The sequence below is a fragment of the Pseudophryne corroboree genome, chromosome 7 (assembly GCF_028390025.1).
Source record: "Pseudophryne corroboree isolate aPseCor3 chromosome 7, aPseCor3.hap2, whole genome shotgun sequence".
NCBI lineage: Eukaryota > Metazoa > Chordata > Amphibia > Anura > Myobatrachidae > Pseudophryne > Pseudophryne corroboree.
In genome coordinates this window covers 373,388,781-373,407,967 of record NC_086450.1, presented here as the reverse complement: position 1 = coordinate 373,407,967, position 19,187 = coordinate 373,388,781, and the positions used below count along the sequence as shown (strand labels likewise).

The following is a 19,187-nucleotide window of genomic DNA, read 5'->3' as shown; positions in this document are numbered from 1 at the left end:
GACTGGTTGGTTTGGGCCCCCACCAAAAAAGAAGCAATCAATCTCTCCTTGTACAAACTGGCTCTACAGAGGCTAGATTATTTATTCGTCCCCACTGGAATCCACCATCTCAGGTCCCTGTGTACTTTCTGGAGGCAATTGCTGGTGAATGTCTCCACGGAGGGATTGATTATAATTCATTTTGATGAACATCATCTTCTCCACATTTTCTGGAAGTAACCTCGTACACCGATTGCTGACAAGGTGAGCGGCTGCACTAAACACTCTTTCGGAGTACACACTGGAGGGGGGGCAACTTAGGTAAAATAAAGCCAGTTTCTGCAAGGGCCTCCAAATTGCCTCTTTTTCCTGCCAGTATACGTACGGACTGTCTGACGTGCCTACTTGGATGCGGTCACTCATATAATCCTCCACCATTCTATCAATGGTGACAGAATCATATGCAGTGACAGTAGACGACATGTCAGTAATCGTTGGCAGGTCCTTCAGTCCGGACCAGATGTCAGCACTCGCTCCAGACTGCCCTGCATCACCGCCAGCGGGTAGGCTCGGAATTCTTAGCCTTTTCCTCGCACCCCCAGTTGCGGGAGAATGTGAAGGAGGAGCTGTTGACGGGTCACGTTCCGCTTGACTTGACAATTTTCTCACCAGCATGTCTTTGAACCTCTGCAGACTTGTGTCTGCCGGAAAGAGAGATACAACGTAGGTTTTAAATCTAGGATCAAGCGCGGTGGCCAAAATGTAGTGCTCTGATTTCAACAGATTGACCACCCGTGAATACTGGTTAAGCGAATTAAGGGCTCCATCCACAAGTCCCACATGCCTAGCGGAATCTCTCTGTTTTAGCTCCTCCTTCAATGTCTCCAGCTTCTTCTGCAAAAGCCTGATGAGGGGAATGACCTGACTCAGGCTGGCAGTGTCTGAACTGACTTCACGTGTGGCAAGTTCAAAGGGTTGCAGAACCTTGCACAACGTTGAAATCATTCTCCACTGCGCTTGAGTCAGGTGCATTCCCCCTCCTTTGCCTATATCGTGGGCAGATGTATAGGCTTGAATGGCCTTTTGCTGCTCCTCCATCCTCTGAAGCATATAGAGGGTTGAATTCCACCTCGTTACCACCTCTTGCTTCAGATGATGGCAGGGCAGGTTCAGGAGTGTTTGGTGGTGCTCCTGTCTTCGGCACGCGGTGGCTGAATGCCGAAAGTGGCCCGCAATTCTTCGGGGCACCGACAGCATCTCTTGCACGCCCCTGTCGTTTTTTAAATAATTCTGCACCACCAAATTCAATGTATGTGCAAAACATGGGACGTGCTGGAATTTGCCCAGATGTAATGCGCGCACAATATTGCTGGCGTTGTCCGATGTCACAAATCCCCAGGAGAGTCCAATTGGGGTAAGCCATTCTGCGATGATGTTCCTCAGTTTCCGTAAGAGGTTGTCAGCTGTGTGCCTCTTATGGAAAGCGGTGATACAAAGCGTAGCCTGCCTACGAACGAGTTGGCGTTTGCGAGATGCTGCTACTGGTGCCGCTGCTGCTGTTCTTGCTGCGGGAGGCAATACATCTACCCAGTGGGCTGTCACAGTCATATAGTCCTGAGTCTGCCCTGCTCCACTTGTCCACATGTCCGTGGTTAAGTGGACATTGGGTACAACTGCAGTTTTTAGGACACTGGTGACTCTTTTTCTGAGGTCTGTGTACATTTTTGGTATCGCCTGCCTAGAGAAATGGAACCTAGATGGTATTTGGTACTGGGGACACAGTACCTCAATCAAGTCTCTAGTTGCCTCTGAATTAACGGTGGATACCGGAACCACGTTTCTCACCACCCAGGCTGACAAGACCTGAGTTATCCGCTTTGGAGCAGGATGACTGCTGTGATATTTCATCTTCCTCGCAAAGGACTGTTGGACAGTCAATTGCTTACTGGAAGTAGTACAAGTGGTCTTCCACTTCCCCACTGGGATGCCGATTGACTCCCAGCAGCAACAACAGCAGCGCCAGCAGCAGTAGGCGTTACACTCAAGGATGCATCGGAGGAATCCCAGGCGGGAGAGGACTCGTTAGACTTGCCAGTGACATGGCCTGCAGGATTATTGGCTTTCCTGTGTAAGGTGGAAATTGACACTGAGGGAGTTGGTGATGTGGTTTGCAGGAGCTTGGTTACAAGAGGAAGGGATTTAGTGGTCAGTGGACTGCTTCCGCTGTCATCCACAGTTTTTGAACTTGTCACCGACTTCTGATGAATGCGGTCCAGGTGACGTATAAGGGAGGATGTTCCTAGGTGGTTAACGTCCTTACCCCTACTTATTACAGCTTGACAAAGGCCACACACGGCTTGACACCTGTTGTCCGCATTTGTGTTGAAATAATTCCACACCGAAGAGGTGATTTTTTTGTATTTTGACCAGGCATGTCAATGGCCATATTCGTCCCACGGACAACAGGTGTCTCCCCGGGTGCCTGACTTAAACAAACCACCTCACCATCAGAATCCTCCTTGTCAATTTCCTCCCCAGCGCCAGCAACACCCATATCCTCATCCTGGTGTACTTCAACAGTGACATCTTCAATTTGACTATCAGGAACAGGACTGCGGGTGCTCCTTCCAGCACTTGCAGGGGGCGTGCAAATGGTGGAAGGCGCAAGCTCTTCCCGTCCAGTGTTGGGAAGGTCAGGCATCGCAACCGACACAATTGGACTCTCCTTGGGGATTTGTGAGTTCTTTGCTGTGCTTTTGCCAGCTTAAGTCTTTTCATTTTTCTAGCGAGAGGATGAGTGCTTCCATCCTCATGTGAATCTGAACCACTAGCCATGAACATAGGCCAGGGCCTCAGCCGTTCCTTGCCACTCCGTGTCGTAAATGGCATATTGGCAAGTTTACGCTTCTCATCAGACGCTTTCAATTTTGATTTTTGGGTCATTTTAGTGAACTTTTGTTTTTTGGATTTTACATGCTCTCTACTATGACATTGGGCATCGGCCTTGGCAGACGACGTTGATGGCATTTCATCGTCTCGGCCATGACTAGTGGCAGCAGCTTCAGCACGAGGTGGAAGTGGATCTTGATCTTTCCCTATTTTAACCTCCACATTTTTGTTCTCCATTTTTTAATGTGTGGAATTATATGCCAGTATCTATCAATAGCAATGGCCTACTACTATATATACTGCGCACAACTGAAATGCACCACAGGTATGGATGGATAGTATACTTGACGACACAGAGGTAGGTAGAGCAGTGGCCTTCCGTACCGTACTGCTATATATACTGGTGGTCACTGTCAGCAAAACTCTGCACTGTACTCCTCCTATATAATATACTGGTGGTCCCCAGTACCCACAATAAAGCAGTGTGAGCACAGATATATGCAGCACACTGAGCACAGATATGGAGTGTTTTTCAGGCAGACAACGTATACTGGTGGTCACTGGTCAGCAAAACTCTGCACTGTACTCCTCCTATATAATACAGCTGCTCCCCAGTCCCCACAATTAAGCAGTGTGAGCACAGATATATGCAGCACACTGAGCACAGATATGGAGTGTTTTTCAGGCAGACAACGTATACTGGTGGTCACTGGTCAGCAAAACTCTGCACTGTACTCCTCCTATATAATACAGCTGCTCCCCAGTCCCCACAATTAAGCAGTGTGAGCACAGATATATGCAGCACACTGAGCACAGATATGGAGTGTTTTTCAGGCAGACAATGTATACTGGTGGTCACTGGTCAGCAAAACTCTGCACTGTACTCCTCCTATATAATACAGCTGCTCCCCCCTCCCCACAATTAAGCAGTGTGAGCACAGATATATGCAGCACACTGAGCACAGTTATGGAGTGTTTTTCAGGCAGACAACGTATACTGGTGGTCACTGGTCAGCAAAACTCTGCACTGTACTCCTCCTATATAGTACAGCTGCTCCCCAGTCCCCACAATTAAGCAATGTGAGCACAGATATATGCAGCACACTGAGCACAGATATGGAGTGTTTTTCAGGCAGACAACGTATACTGGTGGTCACTGGTCAGCAAAACTCTGCACTGTACTCCTCCTATATAATACAGCTGCTCCCCAGTCCCCACAATTAAGCAATAAGCAGCACAAATATTATTAATAAACGAAAAGGACGCCAGCCACGTCCTCTCCCTAACATTTCCAATGCACGAGTGAAAATGGCGGCGATGCGCGGCTGCTTATATAGAATCCGAATCTCGCGAGAATCCGACAGCGGGATGTTGACGTTCGGGCGCGCTCGGATTAACCGAGCCTTACGGGAGAATCCGAGTATGCCTCGGACCCGTGTAAAATGGGTGAAGTTCGGGGGGGTTCGGTTTCCGAGGAACCGAACCCGCTCATCACTAGTGTATATCGGGCAGTGTGTATTTCCGATATGGTTTGATGTGCTGCACATCAAACCTGACAACATCGCTAGCGTCCTGTAATATGTTGATGAAGGATAAAATATGACCGTTCAGTCCTACATTAACATTGCTCAATGTGTACCCAGGTTTCGATACGTCTGCCTTTCAGGTGACCCAACTATTGTATAATGGCCTTCATTAAAATACAAACATGTTATTTCACCACACAAGTTAAGAGTTTATCAGGTCCAAAGCTGCTTCAGTATTACAAACATTCCATTTTACAGGATGTTTTACAATCTTTAATTTCAATTCTCTAAAATGTTTTTATGATTATACTCATCCTTTAAGTAATGATGTTAGAAGTCAATTCTTCCTCTACAGGCAGCCTGACTTACTTGTGGCTGAGTACACGCATCAGTAAAACTGTGTAGTTAGCATGGGGAAATGTAGCCCTGGAGAGATTATATAAGGACACAAACCCACACTAATAGGTGTGTCAAGAAAACAAATTATAGAGCAAGATAAAACCTGTAAAGACAAACAAAAATGTTTCTTTAAACCGAAAAATATTATTACATGTTGATGTGACATCTCATTTCAGCAGAGGTTTAGGACTGACGCATAATTCATGTATGATGACTCTGAAATTTTACCCACTGCCAGCATTCAGAGGAGATAACCAGTGTTGGACTGGGAAGCGGTCAGGATGCCGGAGGTCACAGTGACGGCGCCTGAATTCCGACTAGCGCTGCAATCCCGCCGCCAGAATACCGGCGCGACAGGCTATTCTCCCTCTGTGGGTATCCACAACACCCATAGAGGGAGAATATAACCTGTGGCAAGCGCAGCAAGCCACCATGCCTGCAGCGCGGCGAGTGCAGAAAGCCCGCAAGGGCCTTTCTAGCGCTCACCCTGCTGCCGGATTACTGATGCGGTTGCCGGGATACTGCTGTCGATATACTGACGGTCAGCATCTCGGCCACCGGTATTTCCTACTGAACCCGTTGGACTGGCGCATGAAGGACCCGCTGGAAGAATGCAATGGTAGGGCTTCATCAGTCTCACTAATAGGGTACGGCCAGTCACCAGGGTTGTGTCCAGCAGAGCTTTTATAAAGTTGCAGTCTGACACTAATTTCTGTCTATTATACAGGAGTATGTGAAGATTCTGTTTTATTTCTGATGTTCATTTTTAGGTCTGTAATATAAATTTTACATGTTAATAGATTAAAATAATCATTGACAATGAAATGTAGGGTGAGGACAAAACCCATTTTTAGTCCTGTTACATTAAAGTGCCTGTGCCTACTGCATGCAGGCTACTCTGTCTCAAGTGTCAAAGGTCTGTACTACTCTACCTCACTCACAACAGCGCATTGTAGGGACTGCTATACAATACAGAGAGCTTCCCAGTGACTGCTATCCTATATAGAGTGCATAGAATTGACTGCCATTCTATACAGAGACCATCTCAGTGACTGTCATACTATACAGAGAGCATTGCAGTGACTGTCATGATATACAGAGAGCATAGCAGTGACTGACATACTATACAGAGAACACACCAGTTACTTCCATCCTATACAAACAGTATTGTAGTGACTGCAATCCTATACAGAGAGCATAGCAGTTACTGCCATACCACATATAGAGCATCACAGTGACTGCCATAGTATAGAGAACACTGCAGTGAATGCCATCCTATACAAAGAGCATTGTAGTGACTGCAATCCTATACAGAGAGCATAGCAGTAACTGCCATCCACTACAAAGAGCATCGCAGTGACTGCCATACTATACAGAGAGTACTGCAGTGACTGCTATATAATGCAGAGTATAAGTGACTGGCATATAATACAAATGCAGAGAACATCAGCAAGTGACTGCCACATAATACAGGGAACATTACAGTGACCACCAGATAATGCAGAGAACATCAATGACTGCCATATAATACAGAGAGCATCACAATACAGGTAATTTTAATTCCTGTATTATAATGCAGGTACCATTAATACGCCATCCACAGACAATATTATTATAACCCACTGCACACACAAAACATTAATACTGTACACCTGCCCACGCCCATCCACAGACAATTTTAATACATCCTCACTTATACACAACACAATACACCATCCACAGGCAATTTGAATACTGACGCCTCCCTACACAAAACACATACACCCCTATAACATAAATACACCACACCCCTACATAACATTAAAACATCCTTGCACCTCCACTGTGGTATAGAGATGGGTGAGGACTTCGGATGAGGGTGCTGATTCTCAGCCAGGGATCGGAAGTAGAGGAATAAGAAGACAGGATAGAGGAGTGGATTGGTAGTGAACACAGGGGAAAGGAGGATGGGTCAGGGTCTCAGGCAGGGGTGAAGATGGATTAACAACTGCGCAGCCAAAACAGTCAGCCACTGTGGGAGCCTATAGCTGTAGACATAGTTATATCCCCAGCAATGGTGGCACTGTATCAAATATGAAATATGGGGCACTATAGTGTGTTTAATACTTGTGTACTGAGAGTATTTACGCATTATACTGTTTAATAACATCGCCAGAATATCATATTGACAATTTTATTTGTAGTGGCCAGAGCCGGCCACAGGCATAGGCAAACTTGGCAATTTCCTAGGGCATTTGATATGCCTAGGGGCATCAGCAGCTTCTGCTGATTAAAATGATATGCAGCATGCCTATATTCCGTGTGTAGCATTTCATATGCAGATACAGCCACAGTCTCACACAGTATATAGGCATGCTACATATCATTTTAATCAGCAGAATCTGCTTGTGCATCCTAGCCACATAGCAATGCAAATAAGCTGCATTTTCATTAAAAAAAGGTGCCCGACGTTAGCATTGAGGCAAGATTTATGAGGACACATCTGTATCCAAGCAGAGGCAGAGGTCATAGTGTTAGTGGCAGTGTGAGTGCTATGTGCATGTGAGTGGGTTGGTTGTGCAGTAGTGTTCGGAATATGTGTAAGGAGCATTGTGTGTGTCATGTAAAAATGCATTAATAATGTGCAACATATGTGTAAGGGGCACTATGTGTGTCATTATGTGTATAAAGGCATTAATAATGTGCGGCATATGTCTAACAGGGTACTACTGTATGTGTGTCATTATGTGTATAGGGGCACTAATAATGTGCAGCAACTGTGTAGGGGGCACTATGTGTGTCATTATGTGTATAAGGGCATTAATAATGTGCGGCATATATGTAAGGGACATTATGTGTAAAAGGGCATTAATAAAGGTTGTCATAATGTGTAAGGTGCATTATGTTTATAAGGACATTAATAATGTGGCTCATATGTGTAAGGGGCATTACTCTGTGGCATTATGTGTATAAGGTGCTCTACTATGTGGCGTTGCATATAGAAAGGGCACTACTGTGTCATCTAATGTGAATAAAGAGAAATAGGGTGTGGTGTAATGTGAATAAGGAGCAATTCAGTGTGATGTAATGTGAATAAGGGGCTCTACTGTGAGGAATAACGTTTATAAGGTAAAGTGATACTACTGTGGGATGTAATATGAATTATGGACACTATCGCATGATCAAATATGAATAAAGTTGCAGTACTGTGTGGCGTAATTGGAATTGGGTCAACTATTGTGTGGCCATGCCCCTTGCCAGCAAAAACACACCCCTTTTTGGGCTGAGCACCAAATGTGCGAACTGTTCCTATTTAAAATATAGGGGGTACAAACACCAAAATAAGGACTGCTATGGGTGCGGGGTGATGGTGCTGGGAAAGATGTGCAAGGTCAGAGACGGAACCACCGGTGGTGCTAGGGGGCACCAGCCAAAATCTTGCCTAGGGCATCATATTGGTTAGGGCCGGCTCTGGTAGTGGCCCCCACAAACCTTAATCTGGTCCTGGGCAGGGGTGAGGAAGTACATAGTACATAAGTCATCATCACCGCAGCACAGGAACTTTCAGCTAGTTTTGGAGTAGGAATCTATCACCACTTATCAAATCACAAAACGCTACAGTTTCCCGCTGGCAACACTCATTTTCCATCACACAAAGTTCCAAGCCTGCCCCCCACAGCCATGCCCTGTTTACATTGCTGTAGTGCTAGTGGTCTGATTCTCACCTTACACCTGCCTTTACCCAGAGCAGTAAAAACCCACAGAAATGCAGGGAGAACATAGAGATTCCTCACAGATATGAACCCAGTATCATGAGACGACAATGGGCCTAACTCAGGGCCTAATTCAGACCTGATCATAGATGTGCTAAATTTAGCACATCTACGATCAGTCACACAGACACGAGGGGGGATGCCCAGCACAGGACTAGTCCGCCACACATATAAGGCCCGACACCCCACCGCACAAGTACAAAAGCTTTGTACTGGAAGAGTAGCTCCCTGCCAGCGCAGCTCTTGCGCGCTGGCAGGAGCTACTCGTCGCTGTGAGGGTCGCAGTGGCTGCGTGTGACGTCACGCAGCCGCCGCTGCCCGCCCCCCTCACAGTCTGGGTACTTCTGTGTTGCCCAGACTGCGCCGCCTAAACGGTGGCCAAGCGCTGCCGGCCCGTCCCCTACCGCCCAGCCACCGCCTCTGCCTGTCAATCAGGCAGAGGCAATCGCAAGGCTGAGACAGCTTAGACCTGATCGCTGCTGTGTGATAAAGCACAGCAGCGATCAGGTCTGAATTAGCGCCTCAGATCTGATCGTAGCAGCAAATTTGTTAGCAGATGGGCAAAACCATGTGCACTGCATGAAGGGGGGGGGGGGGGGGGGGCAGATCTAACATGTGAGGAGAAAGTTAGATTTGGAAGTGGTGTGTTCAAACTGAAATCTAAATTGCAGTGTAAAAATAAAGGAGCCAGTATTTACCCTGCACAGAAACAAAATAACCCACCCAAATCTAACTCTCTCTGCACATGTTATATCTGCCCTCCCCCTCCCCCTGCAGTGCACATGGTTTTGCCCATCTGCTAACCAATTTGCTGCTACGATCAGGTCTGAATTAGGGGGGTCATTCCGAGTTGTTCGCTCGGTAAATTTCTTCGCATCGCAGCGATTTTCCGCTTATTGCGCATGCGCAATGTTCGCACTGCGACTGCGCCAAGTAAATTTGCTATGCAGTTAGGAAATTTACTCACGGCATTACGAGGTTTTTTCTTCGTTCTGGTGATCGTAATGTGATTGACAGGAAGTGGGTGTTTCTGGGCGGAAACTGGCCGTTTTATGGGAGTGTGTGAAAAAACGCTACCGTTTCTGGGAAAAACGCGGGAGTGGCTGGAGAAACGGAGGAGTGTCTGGGCGAACGCTGGGTGTGTTTGTGACGTCAAACCAGGAACGACAAGCACTGAACTGATCGCACTGGAAGAGTAAGTCTCGAGCTACTCAGAAACTGCACAGAGAAGTCTTTTCGCAATATTGCGAATCTTTCGTTCGCAATTTTGAAAAGCCAAGATTCACTCCCAGTAGGCGGCGGCTTAGCGTGTGCAAAGCTGTTAAAAGCAGCTTGCGAGCGAACAACTCGGAATGACCCCCTAGGCCCAATGTCCTCACTGTCAATTCATGGCATGTACAGTGTATACTAGGGATGAGCGGGTTCGGTTCCCTGAGAACCGAACACTACCGAATATCACGTCCCGAGCCCGGATCCGAGTCTGGCTCGGGTTTTTCCCGCCAGACTCAGAAACCAGAAAGAGGCAAAACATCATCATCCCACTGTCGGATTCTCGCGGGCTTTGGATCCCATATAAACAGCCGCGCGTTGCCACCATTTATACTCCGTACTTGGAGAGTGAGGGAGAAAGACCTCTGTCTCTCTGTGGGTGGTGGCGTGAGGTTAGTGTGTGCTCTGTTGAGGGGCTGCTGCAGTCACTGTGGTGTATCTGTGCTGTGTTAAAGGTTCTGTCTTGGCTGTCCCTGCAGCCCTGGCTGTCACTAGTGTTAATGCCGGGTGCTGCAGCTGTAGATGTGTGTTGCTGTCCTGACTGTCACTGTGTTGTACAAGGGGCAAGGGTACTGTGAAATATAGGGGTGCTGAAGTCTTAATAACATTACACTGGCCCTATACACACTTACCGATATTCTGGCTGCTCTCTGCGGGAGAGAGCAGCCAGGTCGGCTCAGCGGGCGGGCAGGGGAGGCTGTGCTGTAAAGGAGGGGGTGGCCGGAGGCGGGACAGGGGTGGAGCAAGGGTGGGATGGGGCGGAGCAAGGGCGGGGTCACTGTGACACCTCCTTTAAGCCACGCCCCCGCTCTGTAATGCCGCGATCACCGGCATTACACTGCAGGGGGCATGGCTATGATGACGCGATTCAGCAAGAATCGCGTCATCGACTGCCCGGACCGCCCACTTTACACACTAAGTGGGCGGACGGGCAAGGGGGACCCCGCAAATCGGGAGACTTGCCTGCTCTTCCGGGGGGCCGGGAGGGTCACCCGATTTTCGGGAGCCTCCCGGCCATTCCGGGAGAGTAGGCAAGTATGGCCCTATACAGAGAAGGGGGATTTAGGAACTGCACTACTCCTACACACAACCCCTTCTAGACGGTTGCTGCTGTGTAACACTGTGTGTGTATACTATAGAACACCTGGCTAGAGAATGATATCGCTTAACAATAATAAGAATATTCACAATAAGGCAGAAATCTTATTTAAAATTTCAATTTATTGATATAAATAAATAAATAAATAAAACTATGTACATAAAATGTGTTTAAGTTCATGAATATATAAATAAATAAATAAATAAGAATAATCTATGTGTGGTTGTAGTTCCTATGCAATCTCTCTAGTACCGGTACACAGACATGGACATTACACACATAAAAACACACAGACAAACATATAAGTAGCCTGTGGGCACACTAAAAAGCGTTTTACCCCACTGGCAATGTACACTTGGAGATATCTTTATAATGGCTGTATAACCAGTCTCTATCCCAAATATGCTGCTTTATGCTCTTTCCCTTAATGGCTTAAATGCAGTGTAGGGTTATGTCCACTTCAGATGTAGTCTCCATAAACTAATGCCCGATGTATCACCGTATGCAAAAGTCTCAACAGCAATGCACAATGCAGGTGAAGTGTCCCTGTATAGAGAATGACTCCTTCCCGGTTATGCTGCTTACAATATTGATATGCAGGCTGTCTGAGGTTTAACCTCTGCCTACCTCAGTTCCTGCTACTTCAGTCTGGGGATCCTTATGGTGTAGTGGAAAGTACCTAAATTTTTCAGTCTGCCAGCAGACCTTCCGCCGCTCCGTGTCTTCGTCCGTGCGGTCACTGGAGCGGGATCGATTACTCCGCAATCAACGCGTTTCGCATGGTAACAGGCTTCGTCAGGATGGCTGCGTAGTCGATCTGGAGTACTCCACTGCCTTTATTTGCTGCGGCTGTGTGCATTCACTTCCGCCCATTCTTAAGATGGTTCAGTTCGCTTCCTTGCCCTTACAGTGTAACACTTCTTTATATATCTTTTCTAAACAATGCAATGTTTTACATATATCACTTTAGGCAACAAAGAGACAAACATGGACTACTTCAAACACTTTTGATTGTATGCCTGCACTTCTGTATTGATATTGTGGAAAGAGAATGCTACTAAGAACAGGCTTAGGAATGTCCTAAAACCCAGACCTGATTATACTCTATTTTGCTGATAGTGGTTATTTTTATATATTTATATATTTAATCATGTTGTTATATATTCCATTATTTTATATAGTTGAAGTAGTGAAAATAGTCAATATTTTGTAATGGGAGTTAATTTCAATATTCCCCCATCCCCCTTTTTTTTTTAAATGAAATGAGCCTTGCTAAGTGATATCAGAAATATGTACCAAAAAAAAAAGGGGGATGGGCGAACATTTTCTTGCACTATTATATCTGTATTTATATAAAACTCCATTGTTCCCCAGAGTAATTTTTATATCTTTTGTGTCCTTCTCCCAACAAAGTAGACTTTCAGTGCAGGACACAGAAGGAAGCACTGAGCACCAACATGGATTGTCAAGTATGAGCAGAGGTGACTTTCAGCATTGCCTCAGACGTGCTGCAAGTCACCTCTGACATCAGACAGGCATTAGGTTGTTTAGTGAAACCAACTGAAATCCCCAAAGATTTCAGATGACAGTGACAGCGGGGTCTATGGCCCTCATTCCGAGTTGTTCGCTCGCTAGCTACTTTTAGCAGAAATGCAAACAGTAAGCTGCATAGCATAGCAGAATTGCTAACGAAAGATTAGCAATTCTGCTAATATTGGCCCTCATTCCGAGTTGATCGCAGCAGTTCACCGCATCGCAAAACGGCGAAAATCCGCCAACAGCGCATGCGTTACAGCTGTACTGCGCGTGCGCAAAGGGAGCGATACGACGCTTGAGCAAAATTACTAACTGAAAATCTGCTCGTACTACACCACCGAAAACAGGGAGTGACGGAGGCGTGACTGAGGCACGGCTTCGCTATCTAATGAAATGTGCGTGAAAGTGGGCGGCTAGTGTGGGAGCATGCAACCAGCAGTAGGCATGTTTTGAGCAGAAATGTGTATACGATAGTAAATGTACACAACAAATGTTCGCTATCCTGTCGCAGCCGAGGAGTAAGTCTGCAGTTACTCTGCACTTGCGAAGTACTGTTACAAGTGTGACTGCCCTAATTAGCAATTATTATGCCAATGAATTCACCTGTTGTCCAATTACTTAGCAAACACTGCTCAGCCAAAATACTACAAACAGCAATTGTCTGGACACATAACATTTTTATTGTTAGCACCTACACATCTGACATGCTCCCAAATAATCTTGTTTTTATTTTTATTTGCAAAATAAACATTGATGTTAAATGCATGTTGTAATTATTTATTTAATAGTAGCAAATGCAATCAAGTGTGAATAAACCAACTTATAAACTACATCAGCTAAATCTTATCGACATAGACATATTCCTTTGTACATACCAAATAACATGAACCACATAATGCAGGCTACACTTAACGTTACTTAATAAAATTAATTTTAAATTTGTTGGGAATATGTGTCCATATCTAATATTATGTAATGTTGCCCCTAGTAACCCCAGGTCCTATTTTTAAATTTTTAATTATATGCCCAGTTAAGTGTTGTGCAAGGCATACCTGTTTAAATTTATAATATGCAATGTTTGTCTAAATATTCTGATTGTTCCCTTGTTCCACAAATGTATATATGCCATGCATCTGTTTACATTACAAATGACACAACATATGATCCTAAATGTCAAAAACTTTGTGACTTTGTGCAGCTGATTGTTATTGACAAATGTGGTGAGTACACAGATTGTAACAATTACTTTTCTATAAGTGTGTGTGTATGTGAGTGTGTGTGTGTGTGTGTGTGATCGATCGTGAGTGTGTGTTTGTGTGTGTGTATGTGAGTGAGTGAGTGTGTGTGTGTGTGTGTGTGTGAGTGTGATTGTGAGTGTGTGTTTGTGTATGTGTATGTGAGTGTGTGTGAGTGATTGTGAGTGAGTGATTTTGAGTGAGTGTTTGTGTGTGTGTATGTGAGTGTGTGTGAGTGTAATTGTGAGTGTATGTATTGGTTTTCTTGTTCTTCCGCGGCTGCGAATTTCCGCTATTGCGAACTGTACCCACTGTCTTTCACAGCAATGCACACATCAATAAAGTTTATTAGATGACACCATAAATTTACAACCAATCACATGCCACCACACACTATAAATATAAGCCCATATATGGAAAACGCAATTGGCACCATGCGCGCAGCTGCATTTACCCACCGTGAGCTGCGCGTGTTGGTTGCGGTAATGGACCACCGCGTAGGCCGCGCATGGCCCTTTATCCCCAATAGGATAAAGCGCGAGGACTACGCGGAGGTCCGCCGCATACTCCGCACCCGGACCTCACGCACAATTATTCAACTGGAAAGGCGCTGGAGCGACCTCCGCCATCGCACACCGGACCTGTTGGCGGAACTCTGCCAACAAATCCGCAATAGACGTAGGCGCAGTAAGTTTCATATTACATTAAATAACACTGAGATTATTAGCAGAAACTTTTAATGCAAAACTTGAATATTTTCATTAAGTTATATAGTGTGAAAATTAGCACACTGACAATGTACTATTGTAGAACAAACATGACAGTGTGTGTGGTTATGGCAAGCAGTACTGACTGTGTAGCAAAGTGCTTCTGAAAAAGTGAATGTTGGTGTACTGAGTTGCTACACAGGCTGTCAACTGAACCCAATAACTTGCTCTGTGGGGTAAATTTACTAAGGTGGGAGCTTTTTAGAACTGGTGATGTTGCCTATAGCAACCAATCAGATTCAATCTATTATCTTCTAGAAGCAGCTTAATAAATGTTACGTAGAATCAGATTGGTTGCTATGGGCAACATCACCAGTTTAAAAAAAAAACAAACTTAGTAATTTTACCCCTGTGTCTTTAACATGGGACAGAACAGTGTAATAGAAAAATGCTGTTGTTATAGTTTTTAAAGCCACAACCTAAATATTACATATGTCATTCTAGGGCAAGCACAACGGCAAGCTGCTGCTGGAAGCCCGGACCAATCCCCTTCTCAGTCCCCCTCCCCTTCTGTGGCCCAACCCCCTCTCCTTCCCAATCCCCTTCTCAGCCCCCCTCCCCTTCTGTGGCCCAATACCCCTCTCCTTCCCAATCCCCTTCTCAGCCCCCCTCCCCTTCTGTGGCCCAATCCCCCTCTCCTTCCCAATCCCCTTCTCAGCCCCCCTCCCCTTCTGTGGCCCAATCCCCCTCTCCTTCCCAATACCCTTCTCTGCCCCCCTCCCCCTCTCTTTACCAATACCCATCTCTGTCCCCCTTCCCCTCTGTAGGCCAAACCACCACTCCGCCCACCCACCCCTCTCTTTCCCATTCCCCCTCTCTGGCCCCCTCCCCCTCTGTGACCCAAACACCCTCTCTGCCCCCCACCCCCTCTCAATCAGACCCACCCTCTGTAAACAGCTCCCCATTCCATCCTCCTTCCTCAATCCCTCCTCCTTCCCCAATCCATCCTCCTTCCCAGCCTCCTTCCCCCATCCAGCCTCCTTCCCCACCCAGTGAATGGGCAGAAGAAGCCCCTGCGGATCTTCAGGGTACTGCACATGTGGCAGATGAGAGTAAGTTTTTACACATTTAAAATGTATTTGTTACCTACTTAAACTTCAAATTCCAATACATGCAGTGTTGTACTGTGGCCAATCATGGCACAAGGAAAAATGTTTGTGTTCTTCATCATGGTATGGATGTTGCATTTACATTTGTGTGAGTATCATTAGATGTACAGTGTCTATGTCTGCAATGTTTAGGGTGTCCACTCTAGATCGACACTCATTAGGTCGACAGGGTTGCCAGGACAACAGGGTTTATATGTGCTAGGTTGTCAGTGAAACAGTTTGACCTGAGTGGAGTTTAGTATGTTGTTGGTCTTTTACACTTGTGCCTGGGTATTCCTAATATTTGCACATTCAACTCGCATGCTTCACTTTATTAGCCAGGCTAAGGACACAATGATTTGTGTTATAAAAGTTACACTCAAAAAAATGATTATTTAAAAAAAAAAAAAAAAAAACCTGTTTCACCTTATGTAGTAAGGCAGGCTTTCAGGAAGTGTGTGCATGCTAGGATATGTTGTCCTTCTGAAGATGTTGATATGCAGTGTGATGATGCAGGGCAAACACCAAAAAAGACAAGTCTGCTTCACTCCAGATGTGAATGAATCCCAGCATGGGGTTACATTTACTAAGATGGGAGTTTTATTCAAGATGGGATGTTGCCCATAGCAACCAATCAGATTCAACTTCTCATTTATTTAGCACCTTCTAGAAGATATGTGGAATCTGATTGGTTGCTATGGGCAACGTCCCATCTTAAATAGAGCTCCCATCTTAGTAAATGTACATCATGGTGTGGTACACTTTTTAAATTTTTAATTTAACAATAACAAACATTGCTGAGCATGCTTGTGTGTTGGTATGCTACTGTTTTAACATTCAAACATCCATGATGTAGTCCCTTTGCCATTAAAGTGTGCTTTGTGGCTTGCTTGTGTAATAGGTAATGTGAGTAAGTTTTTTATTTTTATTTTTGCTCTTCATTTCAGATGGTGCAGTTGGAGATCCCACATGCCTGCCTGGCATCCTTGCCAGCCTAAAGGCAAATTTGCAGGCCATGCTGGCCGATGTTGACCGGCTGCAACAATTTTTTTAATTTAAAACTATTTTTTATTTGTTACAAAAAAAAAAAATTATGTTCAAAAATAAAAAAAATTATTTGCAGTTAAGCGGTTGTTGTGTTTTTTAATGCAACAAAGGAACAGCATATTGCCTAGCAGAAATTGGTTACCTTACAAAAATCACACATCAAACTTACGTTTATTAATCTTATTATTTACAAACAAACAAAAAATTTATGTCAGTTAGGAGCTTATTGTTTAGAAAAACATGTAAACACATATATTCACACACTACACCTCCACACAAAAATATGCTATTTAACATTAGCCCAGGCACAGTTTACACATCTATTTCACTAATGCTGCTTTCACATCGCAAAACCTGCTTCTGAAACGGTTCTTTAAACGGTTCTTAAAACGGGTCTGAGCAGTTAAACCCCCTTCACATCGCATGTTGTAACCAGTATATTACCATTTCATTACCGTTTTGGTACCTTTCACACTGAACCCGTTTCACCCATACAAAACAGTGGTTGTCATTTTAAATGTTTATTTCCTGCTTCTGCCTGGTGAGATCACACATGGAGACAGCCTATCACCTTCTGGGGCTTGCAAATACCGTTTCAGACCCTTTCACACTGCACAATTAAACGGGTCTGAAACGGGTAGGACCCTGCTTTTTTACAGTTTCAAAATGCCGGTATTTTGTAAACGGTAAATTGAAGGTGACCCTTTCACATCGCAGCTCGAAACGTTTAGGAAGCCAGTAAAAACAGGAAATTACCGGGTACAACCTGCGGTGTGAAAGGGGTATTATTTATAAACAAACATGGTAATGGCCAATTATGCCTACAAAGTGTTCTGTAGGTATTCTTTGAAGACTTAATTGGTCATGACCACAATCATTCATTACACTAATTGGATTCGTAATTGAGGAAGGCTTGTTGAGTTTGAATTGAAAGGTGTAATTTAACTTGAAAAAACCCCCATTGCTGTGCGTTTTTCAGCAAAAGCGTGTGCAATGTTAAGAAGAATGTGTAAATCTACGAGAAGTTTGTATTTTTACGATGCGGTTTGGGGTAATGCGATGGGTTCGCATTAGTGCGATGGCATTTAGCATACGCCTACTTTGTGTAATACTGTGTTGGACGTAGCAAAAATACGTTGGAGGCGGATATTCGCTATTATGCAACATGTTCGCAATTTTGCGAATACCTTGTGCGAACGAAAAAATTAGCGATCAACTCGGAATGACCACCATTAGCAGAATTGCTAATGAAAGCAATTTCCTTGCAGTTTATGAGTAGCTCCAGACCTACTCCTAGATTGCGATCACCTCAGTCCGTTTAGTTCCTGGATTGACGTCACAAACACGCCCAGCGTCCGACCAGCCACTTTTCCGTTTCTCCAGCCACTCCTGTGTTTTTACCTGGCACGCCTGCGTTTTTTAGCACACTCCCTGAAAATGGCCAGTTTCCGCCCAGAAACACCCACTTCCTGTCAATTAGCAGAGCGACTGAAAAGCTTTGTTCGCCTGTGAGTAAAATAGCACAGTTTTGTGTAAATTTGCTTAGCGCGTGCGCCCTGCTGTGCATACGCATGCGCAGAACTGCCGGATTTTAACCTATTAGCAATTCGGCTAAAATTAGCAGCGAGCGAACAACTCGGAATGAGGGCCTATGTACTAAGCCTTGGAGAGAGATAAAGTGGACAGAAATAATGTACCAAACTATCAGCTCTTCACTGTCATTTTTAAAACATAGCCTGTAACATGGCAGTTAGACGCTGGTTGGCTGTTACTTTATCTCAGTCAACTTTATCTCTCTCCAAGGCGTAGTACATAGACTCCAGTGTTCCTGTCACAGACAGCAGAAGATGTTATGGATCCACTTAACTGCTAAAGGTTGAGGCTGGATTGCCAGGCGATAGGGATGGCTATCGGCCATCGATGATTTGCATTGATGCTGTACTTTCTAAAGCAGCACTCAATGTTGAGAAAGTATTGACTTAGCTGGTTTGATGACCGAGGGATGTGCATACACAGCACTCAGCCATCGATGGCTAAATAATCAGTTGTTTTCTATCGAAGCTTTAAATCCATCGACCATCGATGGAACGGCCTTTGATGACCATCACTACTAGGAGAGTGGAATCTAACGGGTAACTGGTCTTGAATGGTGAACTTACTGACATCCTCATGTTGCAGACTGCTTGTTTCGCCACTAGATGGCAGTTGAGTTAGGACAGACTGAGTATTATACACATAATGTACATGTTCAGAGAGGGATCCAAGGGCAGGGGAGGCAGCACAGATAACAAGAAAAAGGTCAGGGTTTTAGAGAGATGGAGAGAATCCCAGACAGTCTAGATACTTATTGAAAAAAACAGGTTACATTAGAGATAAAAGAAACAAGCCATGGCAGAAATAGTATGGTCACAGATCTGAGGAGTGCTTTATAAAAAGTGATGCCTTTGCATTGAACTCGCCTTTTGATATCAGCAGGTGTGGCCAAATATGCAGACACACTTAAGTTAACAGAGGAGGCAGGTATACATGCCTAGACAGACAAGGGTTAGTTGAGATGTGGGCTGTGATGCTATCGCTGCCGCCCCCAAATGGCATCAGACT

At 45.0% G+C, this 19,187-nt stretch overlaps 1 long non-coding RNA gene across 1 annotated transcript in view; it reads left to right on the top strand.

Moving 5' to 3' along the window:
* The window catches only part of LOC134943732 (uncharacterized), a 77,962-nt gene extending 61,389 nt beyond the window's left edge, over window positions 1–16,573 (top strand). Inside the window, exons 4-5 of the long non-coding RNA XR_010181711.1 lie at window positions 14,896–15,503; window positions 16,487–16,573. This is a non-coding gene — a long non-coding RNA (uncharacterized LOC134943732). The remainder of the gene's footprint in view (window positions 1–14,895; window positions 15,504–16,486) is intronic.
* Window positions 16,574–19,187: the final 2,614 nt, after the last annotated feature.